Consider the following 18,125-nt stretch of genomic DNA (forward strand, 5'->3'; position numbering starts at 1 on the left):
AGAACTGGAAATTAAACTGTCCATTATGCAACTGAAGAGGCATACGATGGAATTACAAGAGTTCAGAATGAATTTAAGGGTGGGAGAATTTATCTTGCCTAACCAATTCAAGATCAACAATGATTGTTCACTTTATGAATGAATATTAATCCAGCATAATTGTCTTTCTGATCGATGAACTAAAGTTATACGGATGAAGAACACTTTTCTATAATGTGAATCCTGACTTGCAAGTCAGGGTGGAATACATTTTTATGACTTTAAAAGCTGTATTGTAAATCTTGACTTTTCTTTCTAACAGAAATCTAGGATTGAATAACTACCACTTCTGAATTTTGGTACAGTGTAATTTATATAGAATATAGATTCCCTACAGTGTGGAAACTGTAGCTTCGGCTCAACAAGTCCTCACCAACCCTCCGAAGAGTAACCCACCCATTTCCCCAATCCAACTACTCTACATTTACCCCTTACTAATGCATCTAATGTACATGCCCCTGAACACTATGGGCAATTTAATATGGCCAATTAACCAAACCTGCACATCTTTGGATTGTGGGAGGAGACCGGAGCACCCTGAGGAGACCCACGCAGACACAGGGAAAATGGGCAAACTCCACACAGACAGGCGCACGAGGCTGGAATCCCTGGCGCTGTGAGACACCGTGCTGCCCATTCCTAAGGTGAGTCCATGTCTGGCAGGGACTGGATAATTAGGGAAGGACGTAATGAACATTTTTTTTTGACTGGAGTTACACTTAAAATGTTTCAAACAATGCTTAATGCTGCAGCAATGTAAGCTATAAAGTGGTAAATTCAAAAACTGCATACTGTTGAGAGTTCTTCCACTGAAGTGAATCAGCATTCAATGCTTTTTAACACGTACATTCTAGAAGTTTTCGGAGTGCCCATGATTTGAAAGGAAAACTTATTTGTAAAGCATAAGCTTGAGTTAACTGTTCTGATACCAGGTGGCTTTTGTTGAATGGTGGCCGGATGCAGTTTTTGTTTTGATACATGTCAGAAAAGGTATTTATGGTTGATTATTGTATTGTCAGCTTGTGTAGTGCTGTTCTTGGAACGGTAGAATTCTATTCTTTATGCAAGAGGGAAGAGCTAGAATTGCTTAACCTTTCAAATCCTCTACACTAAGATAAATGACTGAAGTAGAATACAGCAATCTCAATCCAGTTGATGAGGTGTCGTGTTTTGATTCTCCTTGTAGAAAAAGGTGATGTTACACAGATATGAAGCTAAACATTGTTTCAATCCAGTTTTAGAAATATCAATAGTTTGGGCATGTTTGTCTGCAGAGCCTCATGGCAATAGTGATGATGGTTACAGAAAACTAGTGTATGTTTGTAATTCACACACGAGTAATGTTCTTGAATTTACATTGTTGATACATAATTTGGATGGTTTAAACTGAGCTGAATAAGGTGCACTCTGGATTATTTTGCCTTTGTACGTGAGGTTTAGTTGAAGTTCATATTTTCACTTGGAGAGTAGTCAGAATTATGTTGAACTTAAGAGTGGTTTTCAAAACATGGCACATGAACTTGTACAGCATTTAGAGTCATAGAGGTGTACAGCACGGTAAAAGACCCTTTGGTCCAACTCGTCCAAGCCGACCAGATATCCCAACACGATCTGGTCCCATCTGCAAACACCCGGCCCATATCACTCCAAACCATTCCTTTTCATATCCCATCCAGATGCCTTTTAAATGTTGCAATCATACAAGCCTCCACACTTTCTCTGGCAGCTCATTCCATACACATACCATCCTCTGGGTGGAAAAGGTTGTCCCTTAGGTCTCTTTTATATCTTTTCCGTCTCACCCTAAACCTATGCCCTCTAGTTTTGGACTCCCCCACCCCAGGATGTTTGTCCGATTCATGCCCTTCATGATTTTATAAACCTCTATAAAGGTCACCCATCAACTTCTGAAGCTCCAGGGAAAATAGCCACAGCCTATTAACCTCTCCCGAGAGCTCAAATCCTTGTAAGTCTCTTCTGAACTCTTTCAAATTTCACAACGTTTTTCCAATAGGAAGGAGACCACAATTGCACGCAATATTCCAAAAGTGGCCAAACTAATGTCCTGTACAGCCACAACATGACCTCCCAACTCATGTACTCAATACTCTGACCAAAGGAAAGCATACCAAACGCCATCTTCACTATCCTATCTACCTGCGACTCCACTTTCAAGGAGCTATGAACCTGCACTCCAAGATCTCTTTGTTCAGCAACACTCCCAAGGACTTTACCATTAAGTGTATAAGTCCTGCTAAGATTTGTTTTCCCAAAATGCAGCACCTCGCATTTATCTAAATTAAAGTCTATCTTCCACTTCTCAGCCCATTGACCCATCTGATCAAGATCCCGTTGTGATCTGAGATCACCTTCTTCGCTGTCCAGTACACCTCCAATTTTGGTGTCATCTGCAAACTTACTAATTATACCTCTTATGCTCACATCCAAATCATTTATATAAATGACAAAAAGTAGTGTATCCAGCATCGATCCTTGTGGCACTCCGCTGGTCACAGGCCTCCACTCTGAAAAACAACCCTCCATCACCACCCTGTGTCTTCTACCTTTGAGCCAGTTCTGTATCCAAATGGCTAGTTTTCCCTGTAATCCATGAGATCTAACCTTGCTCACCAGTCTCCCATGGGGAACCTTGTCGAACACTTTACTGAAGTCCATATAGATCACGCGCACCACTGTGCCCTCATCAATCCTCTTTGTTACTTCTTCAAAAAAACTCAATCAAGTTTGTGAGACATGATTTTCCACGCACAAAGCCATGTTGACTATCCCTAATCAGTCCTTGCCTTTCCAAATACATGTACATCCTGTCCCTCAGGATTCCCTCCAACAACTTGCCCACCACCGAGGTCAGGCTCACCGGTCTATAGTTCCCCGGCTTGTCTTTACCGCCCTTCTTAAACAGTGGCACCACGTTTGCCAACCTCCAGTCTTCCGGCACCTCACCTGTGACTATCGATGATTCAAATATCTCAGCAAGAGGCCCAGCAATCACTTCTCTAGATTCCCACAGAGTTCTCTGGTTTTGTAAGTGGCATTTTAGTTGTTGGGTTCAGTAACCTTTAGCCTAAGAGGCTAGGCAGCATCCGAGGAGCAGGAGAAATCGACGTTTCGGGCATAAGCCCTTCTTCAGGAATGAGGCTGGTGTGCCAAGCGGGCTGAGATAAAATGTTGGGGGGGGAAATATATTGATGCTAATTTCTTTGCATCGTTCCACATTGTTTTGTGACTGCTAATTCAATCCCGAATCATTATTTCAAGAAGTTTCTTTCCACCAAACATGAGCTGACAACCCCAGCAATTAGGCCTATCTTCATACCCTAGTTCCAAAAATATTGGAAAGTTTTCAACTGTGCAATTCAAATCTCTATTCTTGCACGAGTCTATACCTGACATGAGCTGAAAATGTGTTGCTGGAAAAGCGCAGCAGGTCAGGCAGCATCCAGGGAACAGGAGAATCGACGTTTCGGGCATAAGCCCTTCTTCAGGAATGAGGAAAGTGTGTCCAGCAGGCTAAGATAAAAAGGTAGGGAGGAGGGACTTGGGGGAGGGGCATCGGAAATGCGATAGGTGGCAAGAGGTCAAGGTGAGGGTGATAGGTCAGACTGGGGTGGGGGCGGAGAGGTCAGGAAGAAGATTGCAGGTTAGGAAGGCGGTGCTGAGTTCAATGGATTTGACTGAGACAAGGTGGGGGGAGGGGAAATGAGGAAACTGGTGAAATCTGAGTTCATCCCTTGTGGTTGGAGGGTTCCAAGGCGGAAGATGAGGCGCTCTTCCTCCAACCGTCGGTTTGTGGTCTGGCGATGGAGGAGTCCAAAGACCTGCATATCCTTGGTGGAGTGGGAGGGGGAGTTGAAGTGTTGAGCCACAGGGTGGTTGGGTTGGTTGGTTGGTCCGGGTGTCCCAGAGGTGTTCTCTGAAATGCTCCACAAGTAGGTGGCCTGTCTCCCCAACATAGAGGAGGCCACATCGGGTGCAGAGGATACAATAGATGATGTGTGGAGGTGCAGATGAATCTGTGGCGGATATGGAAGTTTCCTTTGGGGCCTTGGAGGGAGGTGTGGGTGCAAGTCTTGCACCTCCCTCCGCTTCTCCTGTTCCCTGGATGCTGCCTGACCTCCTGCGCTTTTCCAGCAACACATTTTCAGCTCTGATCTCCAGCATCTGCAGACCTCACTTTCTCCTCTATACCTGACATGTTTGACGTTGAGGCTAGTGTATTTTTTTGGTTAGAGTAATAGATGTACAGCATGGAAATAGACCCTTCGATCCAACTCGTCCAGGCCAACCAGATATCCCAACCCAATTTAGTCCCACCTGCCAGCACCTGGCCCATATTCTTCCATACCCTTCCTATTCATGTACCAATCCAGACTTTTCTAAATGTTGCAACTGTACGAGCCTCTACCACTTCCTCTGGCAGCTCATTCCATACCCGTACCATCCTCTGCATGAAAAAGTTGCCTTGTAGGTCTATTTTATATAGGTTATGGCAAATGCAATGTTTTTGTGCCTTTTCCCTTTTTGATCTCCACACCTGAGTCATTACACTAATGGAAAAATTGCAAATCAAAACTGTATGTCTACACAGATGAAAATGGTACCATATTTCTCTGTATTTTTGCTCCCATGTTTTCATGAGATCCCAGGCTAGGTCAAGTAAACTCCATCTTAATCTCTTGTGATTCCTCCTGACTTTGACAACGGATAGCTTCTTTCCTGTTGACGAGGCTGACGATCCATCCTTTCTACGCTTCCCGTATTTGAGAGCGTAAACTTTCTCAATTCCAATCGCTTGAAGATCTCTCCCTGTCCTTCCCTCTCTTGTAAAGTGAACCTTGCATGCTTACTGTACCTATTTTGATCACAACAGTAGAAGCATCCTTCATTGCACATCGCAGCACTCCCCACCTTGTCTACTTTCTGACAACACGTTGGATTCGGGCTTGTGGAAGGAATATGATTCTTTGCCATCACTCATTTGTCTATTTTGAAACCCAAAGTCATGGTTGCGATCAATATTTACAAATGCAGGGGACGGTTGACATCTTATTACCGTTTCTGTAAAAGACTTAAGTGATATGTTCGTTCGGTCATGGAATGTACTCTATGGTACACAATCGTTTTGGGTAGGGTAAGTATTCCAGTTTCTTGATACAACTACGCTGAATGAAAGCTAATCTAGTTCCAAGTTAGGCTGATGCGTAGCTTTAGGAGGATTTGGAAGCGATCATGCTCCAATGAATCGGCTGACCTGGTCAGGGGTTGGCAAACTGCTGAAGTGCAAATGGATGGTGCGAAAGCACTGTGATTGAGCGCTGGTGTGGCAGGGAGTATTTTTGTGGACAGCTTCCACTTCAGCCCACAATTTAAGCTCAGCGGGGCATATGCCATCACAGTCCCGAGCTGTGACTTAAACAGGGGCCTAAACGGCTTTGCATTGAATTTGACCGAGGGAGTTAAGCCTCTCTTTTTTTTGCGGCATTTACAAGCTACGAGCGGTGCATATTGCACTACGGAACAAAGTTGAAATGCATTCGAGGGGGAGAGAGTGCGTTGGCGGGGAGGGCTGAGCTGGGCGCGGGCAACTGCAACTGCGCGAGCCTCTGCTCTTTGCAAAGGGGGCATGGGTGGGCGTCGGGGTGGTCGCGTGCGTGGGCGGTTGGCTTTTCAAAACGCTCGCGTGCCACTTCTCGGATCCGGCCGTCCAACGGTCAAAACGGTGAGACCTTTTGGGGCGCAACAAACCCAAATCCACCTCCCGTCGAGGGGAAAAAAATAAGGTAGGGCAATTTAGGTATTTTGTTTTGTTTACTTTGGAAGAACGCGGCGAAATAGTTGTTTGACGTACGACCGTGGCTAAGCTGTTCGCAAGCACGTGCGACTCTCTTTTTGCTTCGGCCCTTGAAATGATGGATGACCAGTTACTGGTGGCCACGCCTGGCATAGGTTTCAGCATGTCGAATTTTGAACTGAAATACTTAATAGCACAGACCACACTTCAGCAACCCGCCTCCATTAGCGGGTTTCGACAAATGTTGAACGTAATTTCATTGCTGGTTGGCGCTTTTGGAGTGAGGAAGGCGGCAGGTAAGTGGCTGTCACTCACCTCCGGACAAACTGTGCTCAAGTTATTCGGTGTCTCCTCTCTTCAGTTTCGGCGCTGTGGGCATGATTGGACATTTTAAGATCGCGGCGTTCTCCTAAATGTCCTGACCAGCATTTCTCCGTTAAATAAAACCAAAATCCGAATCCGATAAATTGTTCGTTCTTGTGTCGGTTGTTGGGACGGTCTTGTGTACAGAATGACTCATTCGCCCATGCAGCAGGAGGAGCTGCCAGTCAAGTGTAATTTTCCCAATTTAATTCCACTTTTTCCACGTTTGTGTAATGCGTGAACTTTTTATTTGTTCTTAACCACTCATCCCTCCACCACCCCATGCATTCCTTTTGAATCGCCACTTCTGAGTCAGAAATAAGTGCAGGACAGTCCGGGTGCAGGTTCCGGAGGTGCAATCGGTGTGAGAAACATTTCATACCAACCAAATGATTTGGGATAGAAGAAGAAGAAGAATTCCAGGCGTGACCTGCAAAGGAGAGTTGCTGAAGCTGGAATAGAAGAGGCAAATCCACTGTGACTCCCTCTTGAAGGACAGTTGAACTGTGGGAGGAAGAAAGTGCAGGAAATGCAACAAAATTGTCTTACGCACTTCACTTATTTTGAGAATAGGCAATATACCAATAACGACTTGCAGCTCCTTCATGCGGTGTCATGCTTCATGATGAAATCGTTTTTATGATACACCTTACACTCTTGCCATTCTAGCCAAATATGGTAATGCAAAGGAACCTCAATTACCTGGTATTCAATTATCCTAATGTCAGATTATCCGGCAAGATTGCAAGGTCCCGTACATCTCTATGACTCATCCGGAACTCGATTAATTGAACGAAATAGTGCCCGTCATTGTCCTTCGAATAATCGAAGTAAATCAGAAAAAAAGCAATGCTCATTGGTTCTCAGCATGGGGTGGTACTAGCTAAACCTGTATTTATTGCCCATTCCTAATTGCAAGGGTTGACATGTGCTGCCTTTTCCCACTGTAGTGGATGTTTGGCAGTTCTCTAATTTTGACAGTGCAGGAATCGCTATAATGTTCAAGTCAGGATGTTGTGTGACTTGACGGGAAACCTGCAGGTCATGGTGGTTGTGCTGTTTTTTTTGTTAGCGTTGTCCTTCGAAGTGGTCGAGGTTGGTTGCTGGATTGGAAGGTGTTGTCAAAGGAGCCTGGGTGTGATGTTACAGTGCATCTTAACAGATTGTATTGTGGAGATTTGAAATTACTATTATTCTTTGGAAAGTTGGTTTCAAAAGTAGTGGGCTGAAAAATGTGTTGCTGGAAAAGTGCAGTAGGTCAGGTAGCATCCAAGGAGCAGGAGAATCGACGTTTCGGGCATAAGCCCTTCTTCAGGAATGAGGAGGGTGTGCCAAGCAGGCTAAGATAAAAGGTAGGGAGGAGGGAGGGGCATTGGGAATGTGATAGGTGGAAGGAGGTTAAGGTGAGGGTGATAGGCCGGAGAGGGGGTGGGGGCGGAGGGATCGGGAAGAAGATTAGGTCAAGAAGGCGGTGCTGACTCCGAGGGTTGGGACAGAGATAAGGTGGGGGGAGGGGAAATGAGGAAGCTGGAGAAATCTGCATTCATCCGTTGTGGTTGGAGGGTTCCTAGGCGGAAGATGAGGCGCTCTTCCTCCAGGTGTCGTGTTGCCATGGTCTGGCGATGGAGGAGGCCAAGGATCTGCATGTCCTTGGCAGAGTGGGAGGGGGAGTTAAAGTGTTCAGCCACGGGGCGGTTGGGTTGGTTGGTGCGGGTGCCCCAGAGGTGTTCTCTGAAATGTTCCGCAAGTAGGCGGCCTATTTCCCCATTGTAGAGGAGGCCACATTGGGTGCAGCGGATGCAGTAAATGATGTGTGTGGAGGTGCAGGTGAATTTGTGACGGATATGGAAGGATCCCTTGGGGAGGGGGGACATGTGGGTGCAGGTTTTGCATTTCTTGTGGTTGCAGGGGAAGGTGCCGAGAGTGGAAGTTGGGTTGGTGGGGGGTGCGGACCTGACGAGGGAGTTGCGGAGGGAGTGGTCTTTCCGGAACGCTGATAGGGGAGGGGAAGGAAATATATCCTTGGTGGTGGGGTCTGTTTGGAGGTGGCGGAAATGACGAAGGATGATACGATGTATGTGGAAGTTGATGGGGTGGTAGGTGAGGACCAGTGGGTTTCTGTCCTGGTGGCGATTGGAGGGACGGGGTTCAAGGGCGGAGGAGCGGGAAGTGGAGGAGATGCGGTAGAGAGCATCGTCAACTACGTCTGAGGGGAAATTGCGGTCTTTGAAGAAGTAGTGGGCCTTGGTTTGTGATACTTTTGTTCTGTGAAGGTGGCTTTTCTTCCAAATGATTCAATCCACTTTCTTTGCAGTTGGTTAAAACAGCACTTCCAAAAATAAAACAGACTTTTTTTTTCATCCAGAATTGCTCTTACACACAGCTGTACATTTTTTTCCATCACAGTCCTCTTTTTTTCATCTACCAGCCACCATCAACAAGTCACCAGTGTTATCCCATTGATTAATTTACATATGCAGTTGGTTAAAGGCAATGCAGTTAAAAATCACACCACACCAGGTTTTCGTCCAACAGGTTTATTTGGAAGTACAAGCTTTTGGTGCGCTGCTCCTTCGAGCTAGTGGAGCAGGCTAACCGGACACAGACTTTTTTGTAAAAGATCAAAATGTGATATAACTGATGCGATGTATTGCACAAACCTAGATTGCTGTTAAGTCTTTAATCATTTAGAATGGGTTGCATGTTTTGATTCATTAATATGTAAATCCAAGAGATTTAAGTCGCATTCCTGAGATAATTTAAGGTTTTACTAAAAAAAGTGTCATCTCAGCTCAGACAATGCATTACAGGTGGGAGGTTAAAGTCTGTCTGTATTCCAATCTTGAGTCAGATTGGGTCTATTTCCAAATGAGGAATTTATAAAATATCACATGGATTGACTACCTACAGATTGTGTGCTATTTAAACAAAATAGAGTGTATTTGCTCCAGTCACATTACCATTCTGCCAACACCTCTCCAGTTTGATTGCACAAAAAGTGAGTGACAGGAAACTTGAGGAAGACTTGGTTTTGATATGACAAAGAATATTTTGCTTAGTGTTTACATTCAGTGATGGATGAGTTGAAATGTGTTTTGTGTCATTGGAATAAATTGGCACAAAACTGCAGGAAAGTTTGCTGTGTGACATGCAAAATAAATGCAAGATGGTGTGGAGCAGCAACAGACCTCCTGAGGGCTGACCCACTGAATGATGGCACTGCCTCCTGCTTGAACAGCGAAGTCAGACAAAAACTAATCACTGTTTCATCAGCTTGCAGAGAAAACAGAAATAGGAGAGAGATTAAGATCAGGGATTTTGAGAAATGAAAGAAAGTCCAATTGCTTCTCAACTGCTGAAAAGTATCGTGTTAAGTTGCCTCCATTTCATGAGCTGTGGCCTAGACAACATGCCTGTGAATTCATTCACTAAATTCATCATGCATTCTGCTCCAAATCAACTCACTTCTTCCTGAACAACACCATAACAATACAAGGTAGTGTACATTTACGGAGATCTCATCAACATCAAGAAATCTCTGCGGACAGCAGGAGTATGTGTGATGTGTGTCCCTTGGTTCACACTACAGACCCTGATTTTGAGTAATCTTGGACAACCCTTGTCACTGTGGCAAGGTCTTGCTCCACTAAGCCAATGTGGTAGCTGGTGTGCATGGTCATTTAAAAATAAATTGCACATGGGCTTCTTCCACCCCTCAAAATCAAATTCAGAGCCTGGAGCATTAGAACCCTCTTGGATAAACTCAACAGCAACAGACCTAAACAGCCATACTGTTACTGTTGCCCAGGAGCTCAGATCTTTTGAATTTGACTTTGGCATTGCCACCCTAATGAGATCTGATAGTTAGGGGAAGGAACAAGGTGTGGTTACACCTTTTAGAAAGGTTAATTAGAAGAACACTGCCACCTGTCGTGGTTGTGGGTATGTTTGCTGAGCTGGGATGTTGATTTGCAGAGTTTCATCCCCTGTCTCGGTGACATCTTCAATGCTTTGGAGCCTCCTGTGAAGCACTGTTCAACCGTGTCATCTGGAATTTACTTAATTCCATTTCCCGCTGCTTCCGATTGCCAGTTCTGCTTTTTCATTGTTGTGGCCAGTATATTGGGTCTCGGTCAATGTGCTTGTTGATGGCTAAGTGTCATTCTTCTAAAACTTCTCTGGCTGTCCTATGTTAAGCTTGTCATGGGATCGTTGTGTTGTCCCAGTTGAATTTGTGGTCCTTGACATCTGTGTGTGTGGCTACTAGGGACAGCTGGTCCCTAGAGAAGCTGCATTAGGACCCTGTTCAAAAGGTTACAACACTGTAACACTCCTGACCTACGAAGGAAAGAAGAATACCCCGACAGCGTATTCGCCAAGAACAGATATCCCCACAACTTCATCCACACATGCCTAACAGACAAACAACATGATGACGACATGTCCTGACCTAACACACTAGCCACACTACCTTACATTAAAAAAGGTCTCTGAATTGACAGCTGGACTTCTCCAATCACTCAAAATCATGATAACCCATAAACCGACAACCACGTTCAGACAACGACTCAACAGGCCAAAAGACCCTATACCCATCATGTGCAAGACTAAAGTAATTTACAAGATTCCACGCAAAGACTGCATGAAACACTATGTAGGACGAACGAGCAGACAACTAGCAATCCGCATCCATGAACACCAACTAGCCACAAAATGCCGAGACCAGCTGTCCCTGTTAGCCATACACGTAGAGAACAAGGATCACAGGTTCGACTGGGACAACACAGCAATCATAGGACAAGCTAAATGTAGGAAAGCCAGGGAATTTCTAGAAGCATGGCACTCAGCCACAGACTTCATCAATAAGCATATTGACCTAGACTCAATATACCGGACACAACAATGGATAACCGGAAGCAGCAGAAATGGAACCAAATAAATTCCAGATGACACAGTACAGCAGTGCTTCACAGGAGGTTCCAAAGCAGTGAAGATGTCACCAAGACGGGGGACAAAACGTCTGCAAATCAACTTCCAGCTCTGCGAGCATACCCACAACCATTACAACATGCATCTGAGCTACAAATCTTTACACAAACTTTGAACACTGCGGCCAATTGGTGGGTTTTGCCATTAAAAACCACCTGGCTATCTTAAAGTTAGATCCCTCGGGGGACAAACAAACCCATGATGACCCTTCAGCTCATCCTTGCCAAGGACCACTGTTACAGTCCTCAGCACCTAAATGCCAACTCTGGTTGCAACAAATGCATTCAAAGAAAATGTTTGCACCAACTTTGAATTGTTTCTGGTCAGAGTTTGAATGGGTGACAAACTGATCAGCATGGTGACATCAGTTCATAGTTGGGAAAGATACAGGCTTTGGGGAAATATAATTGGCAGAAAGGAGGTAGGGAAATCCACCAGCAGTAATATTGTGCTCTTAACAAAATATCCAGAACATAGTTTTACTATAACCAGCGAGTTGTTCCATCTGTGACATAAACCTCATGGTAACACTTGCTTCAAGCAGCTGCTCGAAAACCAACACCTGTATGTAACACATGTGCTATAAGGGGAGTTGATGACCGTTGTCCAATTCGCTGTGTCCTCAACATCAGTATTGCTGCAAAGTTGCAACAATGATGCAGGAAAATTTACACTGAGACACACAAAGACCCTGATTATAGGTGCTTATCAAGGAGAAGTAGTCACTGTCTACATGCAGGAAAGAACAATTTTAAGATTTCTCTCTCTACTAGAGGCTCTGTCTTCAATTGGAGTGTGCTTAAATCGATCTTGCACTCTATTAACTGCCGCCATTTAAGCAGATCCCCAACCGAGCAAGATGTATGAAAAGGTCATTCAACAGCTAAGGCTCAAGAACTAATAGAATCCAGGCCGAAGTACAAAAAATATGGTGTAATACCATGGGTAAACTACATGGTATAATTTCCGTTATTTGGAAGGAGGAGAGCATGCCAAGAAATACCATCTGTAATTGTGATCATCAACAAGAATAATAAGTTCCCGACTCTATAACTGCAGAGAAATTTCCTTGCTCTCAACTACAGATTGGCTAAAGAATCTTCAATTGTCTTCTCCCTGCGGCTGAAAGGCATCTTCCAGATTCCCAAGGTGCATTCTGTACTCAGAGGCACAATAGACACAACCTTTACCGTGCTGCAACTGCAAAAGCAATGCAGGAAACAGCACCAATGCTTATTTATAGCTTTCTTTGACCTCATTAAGACCTTTGATAATCATGAGTGATTATAGAGCTTCCTCCTCTGCTTCAGCTGCCCCCAGAGACCATCCTCCGCCTGCAAAGTGTTATGCAAGCTGTGATCCGAAGCAACAGATCCGCTACACCCTCAATTCACCAGGGTCAAGCAAATCTGTGTCATAACACTGATACATTTCTCAATCGTCCTTGTTCCAATGCTCCACCCTCATCCTCTTTAACTCCACAGTAGTGGAGAGCTTGATCAACAGAACAAACAGGAACTGTTCAATCTTTCTCATCTTAATGCCAGATCCAGGGTTGTCTCATCCTCTGTCACTGAAGTACAGAACGCAGATGATGCTTGCACCTGCATGCAATTGCAGACAGAAGCCTAAGCCATCAACACCTTCACTAACATGTACAAGACCATAGATCCCACCCGAAGCATTTCTAATTCAAAAGTCCTCTGCTAACCTTGCCACACCAAATCTTTATTTCTTGTCCCCTTTAGTTTATAAAATCCACAAAGAGGTCTTGGACAATGTGGACCATTTCCATACCTTCGGAGTCTCCCATAAGTTCAACATTGCTTTTAGTATGCCAGCACAACCTCAGTCAACTCAGGAAAAAATTGTTTCAAGATCAGGAGCTCAAACCTGGCACCAGGCTGAAGGTCTGTAGAATAACAGTGATAACACCTTTCTATATGATTCAGAGATGCGGACTATGTTCAGCAGGCACCTCAATCAATGGAGAAGCATCACTGGGCATTGCTTCCACAAGATCCTACAAAATCATTGGAAGGACAGGTGCCCCAACATCAGTGTCTGTGCTCAAGCTAACGTCACGAGCGTTCAAGTGTTCACCAGCTCCTCTGGGTGGGCCATATTGACCAATATCTGACACGACTCTCCTGAAACAAACACTTTGCTGGGATTTTAATATAGTAAGTGAACCATGGAAGGCAGATGAAATGCTTCAAAGGCAATCTTGAGATCTCCTTGAAAAAGTGCAAATTCCTATCAACACCAGGGAAGCTCTGGCTCAAGACCACTAAAGTGGAAGGAAAGCATCTGGAAAAATTGTGTACAGCCCATGTCTCATCACAGACGAAATGCTGAAATCAAGCACTCAACAACATGGAGTGATTAGAAAAGAGCAGTTCGAGGAGTTGTTGGAATGGAGGGACAGCGAGTAATGAGATGACAGGTGAATACGATTTGTTGCAAGTTGGAGAATGGGCAGCAGTGTTTTGTCTGAATTTTAGTTTATTGAAAGTGCAACACAGAAGACAGGCCAACAGAGTATAAAAAAGTTGAAGTGATAAAAACATGTGATGAGTGTTGAGGCAGAAGATGAGTTGAAGCAGCATGGAGATAGAACATAGAACATAGAAGAATACAGCGCAGTACAGGCCCTTTGGCCCTCGATGTTGTGCCGATCCAAGCCCACCTAACCTATACTAACCGACTATCCTCCATATACCTATCCAATGCCCGCTTAAATGCCCATAAAGAGGGAGAGTCCACCACTGCTACTGGCAGGGCATTCCATGAACTTACGACTCGCTGAGTGAAGAACCTACCCCTAACTTCAGTCCTATATCTACCCCCCCCCCCCTTAATTTAAAGCTATGCCCCCTTGTAATACCCCACTCCATACGCGGGAAAAGGTTCACACTGTCAACCCTATCTAACCCCCTAATCATCTTGTACACCTCAATCAAGTCACCCCTAAACCTTCTTTTCTCTAATGAAAACAGCCCCAAGTGTCTCAGTCTTTCCTCATACGATCTGACTGACATTGTACGAGAAAAAGGCTGTCTTGAAGGTGGAGAAGGTATGGCTTAGTGTCAATTGCAACTTCAAGATTATGAACATTCTGATTTTATCTGGCACTAACTAGGAAGGGGGCAGGACACCTGAAGCGAATAGGTGGAATCTGAAGCAAACCAGCATGAATGAAATGTGAAAATGTGTATCGATTTGAGAACTCATTTGCATTTGAATTGGGCCTTTTCTTAGCTCCTTAGCTCAGCCATATTAACATCCTGTTTTCACCTTTCCTGACCAGAAGAAATGGGGAAATGATGTGACAAATCTGTTAAAGTAACCATTTAATTGGTTCCTGTCAGGGATTGGAAGACTGAATAGTAAATTGATTCCTGTTGCTTCATCAATTGTAGAAATGGAACAGAAACTTGGAAACTTTGTTTTTGTACTCTTACTTCCATATCCTGCTGTGGTGTCTGAGTGAATTAACTGAAATGAAATTTTCCAAGGATGGGATAAAGGCCAACCTCTCCAATCAAGCCAGCATGGATAGAAATGGTTGAGAAAATGAACAGCAGATGTATGGTCCCTTGAATCTAGAGAAGAGTGCCTAATGAGCTTTAAGGTTATGAGGAAAGCAGAAAAGTTGAATGGCATACCACTTAACAGGTTTCACATCAACAAAGAATTGAGGATGTTGGAGATCTGAAACAAAATCTGAAAATGATAGAGAAACTAAGCAGATCTGGCAGCACCTGTGGAGAGAAAAACAGTTAATATTTTGAGTCTAATGACTCTTTGACAGACTAAAAGTACCAATACTGGTATTAATGCTGACGGAGAATAAATGGAGATAGTGAACAGAGAGGGAGAAAAGAGAAGCAAATGAAGAATTGCCGATGATAAGCCAAAATATTGAATGGGAGTGAACAAGAAGTATGAATAACTTAAAATGGATTGGCTGTGCTGGAAGCAATCCATACAAGCCAGGAGCTGGGCAGGTGTAGGGGAGAACAAACATGGAAGAAGGTTTTCATGCTTTGAGGTTGTTAAACTCCTAAGTCCTAAGATCTGTTACATATCTAAATAGAAAATTATGTATTTGTTCTTCCGGCTTCCATTGTGCTGCGCTTGAGTACTGCAGCAGGTCTGAGACAGAAATATTGGCATGGGAACATGGTGGTGTATTGAAGTGACATGAAAACTGCAGATGCTGAAATCCAAAGTAAACAGGCAGGAGGCTGGAAAAACACAGCAAGCCAGGCAGCATCAGAAGGTAGAGAAGTCGATGTTTCGGGTGTAACCCTTCTTCAGGACTGAGAGGGATGGGTGGAGGAGAAGTTGTAGATAAAGGGGGTGGCGTGGCAGGGTAGTGAAGTGGGGATAGGTCAAGACAGGTGGAGGTTACAATTAGATTAGATTAGATTACTTACAGTGTGGAAACAGGCCCTTCGGCCCAACAAGTCCACACCGACCCGCCGAAGCGTAACCCACCCAGACCCATTCTCCTACATTTACCCTTTCACCTAACACTACGGGTAATTTAGCATGGCCAATTCACCTAACCTGCACATTTTTGGATTGTGGGAGGAAACCGGAGCACCTGGAGGAAACCCATGCAGACACGGGGAGAACGTGCAAACTCCACACAGTCAGTCGCCTGAGGTGGGAATTGAACCCGGGTCTCTGGCGCTGTGAGGCAGCAGTGCTAACCACTGTGCCACCGTGCCACCCACAATCTGATTGGTTAATGGGAGGAATGAATCCAGTTGATAGGAGGAATGAGTGGAAGGGAGGGGGAGGGGCTGGGAAGCGAGTCAGGATGGGAAGGGAGGTTATTTGAAATTGGAGAACTCAGTATTGAGTTCTCTGGGCTGTAGGCTGCCTAGGCAGAAGATGAAGTATAATTCCATCAATTTGTGGTTTTGTTTGGAGGCCAAGGATGATCATGTCAGAAAGGGAGTAGGAAGGGGAATTAAACTTGGCGGCAACTGGGAGGTCTGGTTGGCCCCCACAGGCCCAGCTGAGACGCTCGGTGAAATGTTCCCTTGGGAAATGTTCCCTCTGGAAGAAAAGCACATTGGGTGCGATGGAGGGTATGTGGCAGGCAAGTGGAAGCTCAGGGTCACTTTTATACGGATGGAGTGGAATTATTCCACAAAGCGGTTACCCAGTCTGTATTTTATGTGTCCAATGTAGAGGTCACCTTGTGAGCGCAGATTCAGTAGACTAAATTGAACAAAGTGCAGAATAAATTGCTACTTCACCTGGACTTTGAGGAGGAAGGAGCGAAACAGGCAAGCACCTTCTGCATTTGCATGGGATGGTGCATAAAGGTATGTAGAGGTGTTGAGAGTGGAAAAGGAGTGGACCTGGGTGTAATTCCAGGACAGCATGTGTAATGGAACCTCCAGCCATAGGTGATAATGGTGAGGGAACGTATTGTGCATGGCCACTGGAGCAATTGTGCTGGGAGCTCCATCAGGAAGTGATGATGGTTTGGAGGATGCCAGGCAGCCCAACTGGAGAAATCAATCTGACGGAAAGGATGTATTTTGGAGAAAAGAATCTCGAGGGGAGAAGGATCAGACAAAGGGAATTCTTTAACCAGATGGAAACCAAAGGGTCTGGCTGTTTTGTGTTAAATTCTCTTCATGTTTGTCATGGCCTAATTCACATAGAATAAAGAATGGCTGCTTTATGATCTTTGGGTTGCCCATTTGTTCAAATCTCATGTTACATTTAATTGTCCCATGGCAATTGAGGCCAAACATGTAGAAATTTGGCTTTTGAATGCACTTTGAAGTCATGCGTATATGAGTGATGGTGATGCCCTCAGATACACGTGTCACTTGATATGTAATGAACTGTACACTTTATCATCATTGGCAATCATTCACCAATGAATACGTTGAGATTAGAGTGGTGCTGGAAAAGCACAGCAGGTCAGGCAGCATCCGAGGAGCAGGAAAATTGACATTTTGGGCAGGAGCCCTTCATCAGCCCTCCTGATGAAGGGCTCCTGCCCAAAACGTCGATTTTCCTGCTTCTCGGGTGCTGCCTGACCTGCTGTGCTTTTCCAGCACCACACTAATCTTGACTCCTAATTTCCAGCATCTGCAGTCCTCACTTTCGCCAAATGAGTACAGTTGTCCACATCGGAAATTCTGTGTTACTATTCATGGGTTCTGTGGTTCCTCGCATGGCTGATCAGCCCAATCCGAGAGCAGTATCTCTGACAATACATTTGGTGGGTGTTTCCAGGAGGTGAAAGTGGTCCTTCATTATGCATGACAGGTATTTATAATCCCAGGGAAAGTAGTCAGACAGGAGATGAAGTCACTCACCACAAACTTATCACGACAGCTAAGAGTAGTGGAAATTGTTGTGGTAGTGGGGTGGATGATTGCAGATGCAAAGCTGTACCAACTATTCATAAAAAGGAAGATCCAGCTATCCTTATGCTGCTGTATGGGCACACAGGATGTAGACCCATGTGAAAGGTTAAGTGGTCACACTGTTAGGAATCATAATGTGGATCTGTTCTATAGGTTAGGTCTGTGAAAAACACGACACAACCTTCTGGGACCTCTGGGGATGATGAAGCCAATTGAGGGAGAGACAGTGGTGTGCAGATAATGATATCGATGAATAATCCAAAGATTCAAGTCCTTGCTTTTGGGGCAGCAGTTCAAATCCCACAATGGCAGTTAATAGAGTTTAAAATCAATTAACATTTGGAATTGAAAGCTAGTATCAGTAATGGTGACCATGAAAATATCATTTGATCATCGAAAAAAACTCTTTGATTCACAAATACCCTTACCAGTCAAGCTACCTGTTGTCCAGATCTACAGCCTAGTAATGGACTCTTAACCATCTTCTGAAATGAACAAATCACTCAGCCTAAGGG

This window comes from Chiloscyllium plagiosum, unplaced genomic scaffold (genome assembly GCF_037043375.1).
Source record: "Chiloscyllium plagiosum isolate Xiang-an unplaced genomic scaffold, Cpla_swu_hap1 HiC_scaffold_48, whole genome shotgun sequence".
NCBI classification, from domain to species: Eukaryota; Metazoa; Chordata; class Chondrichthyes; order Orectolobiformes; family Hemiscylliidae; genus Chiloscyllium; species Chiloscyllium plagiosum.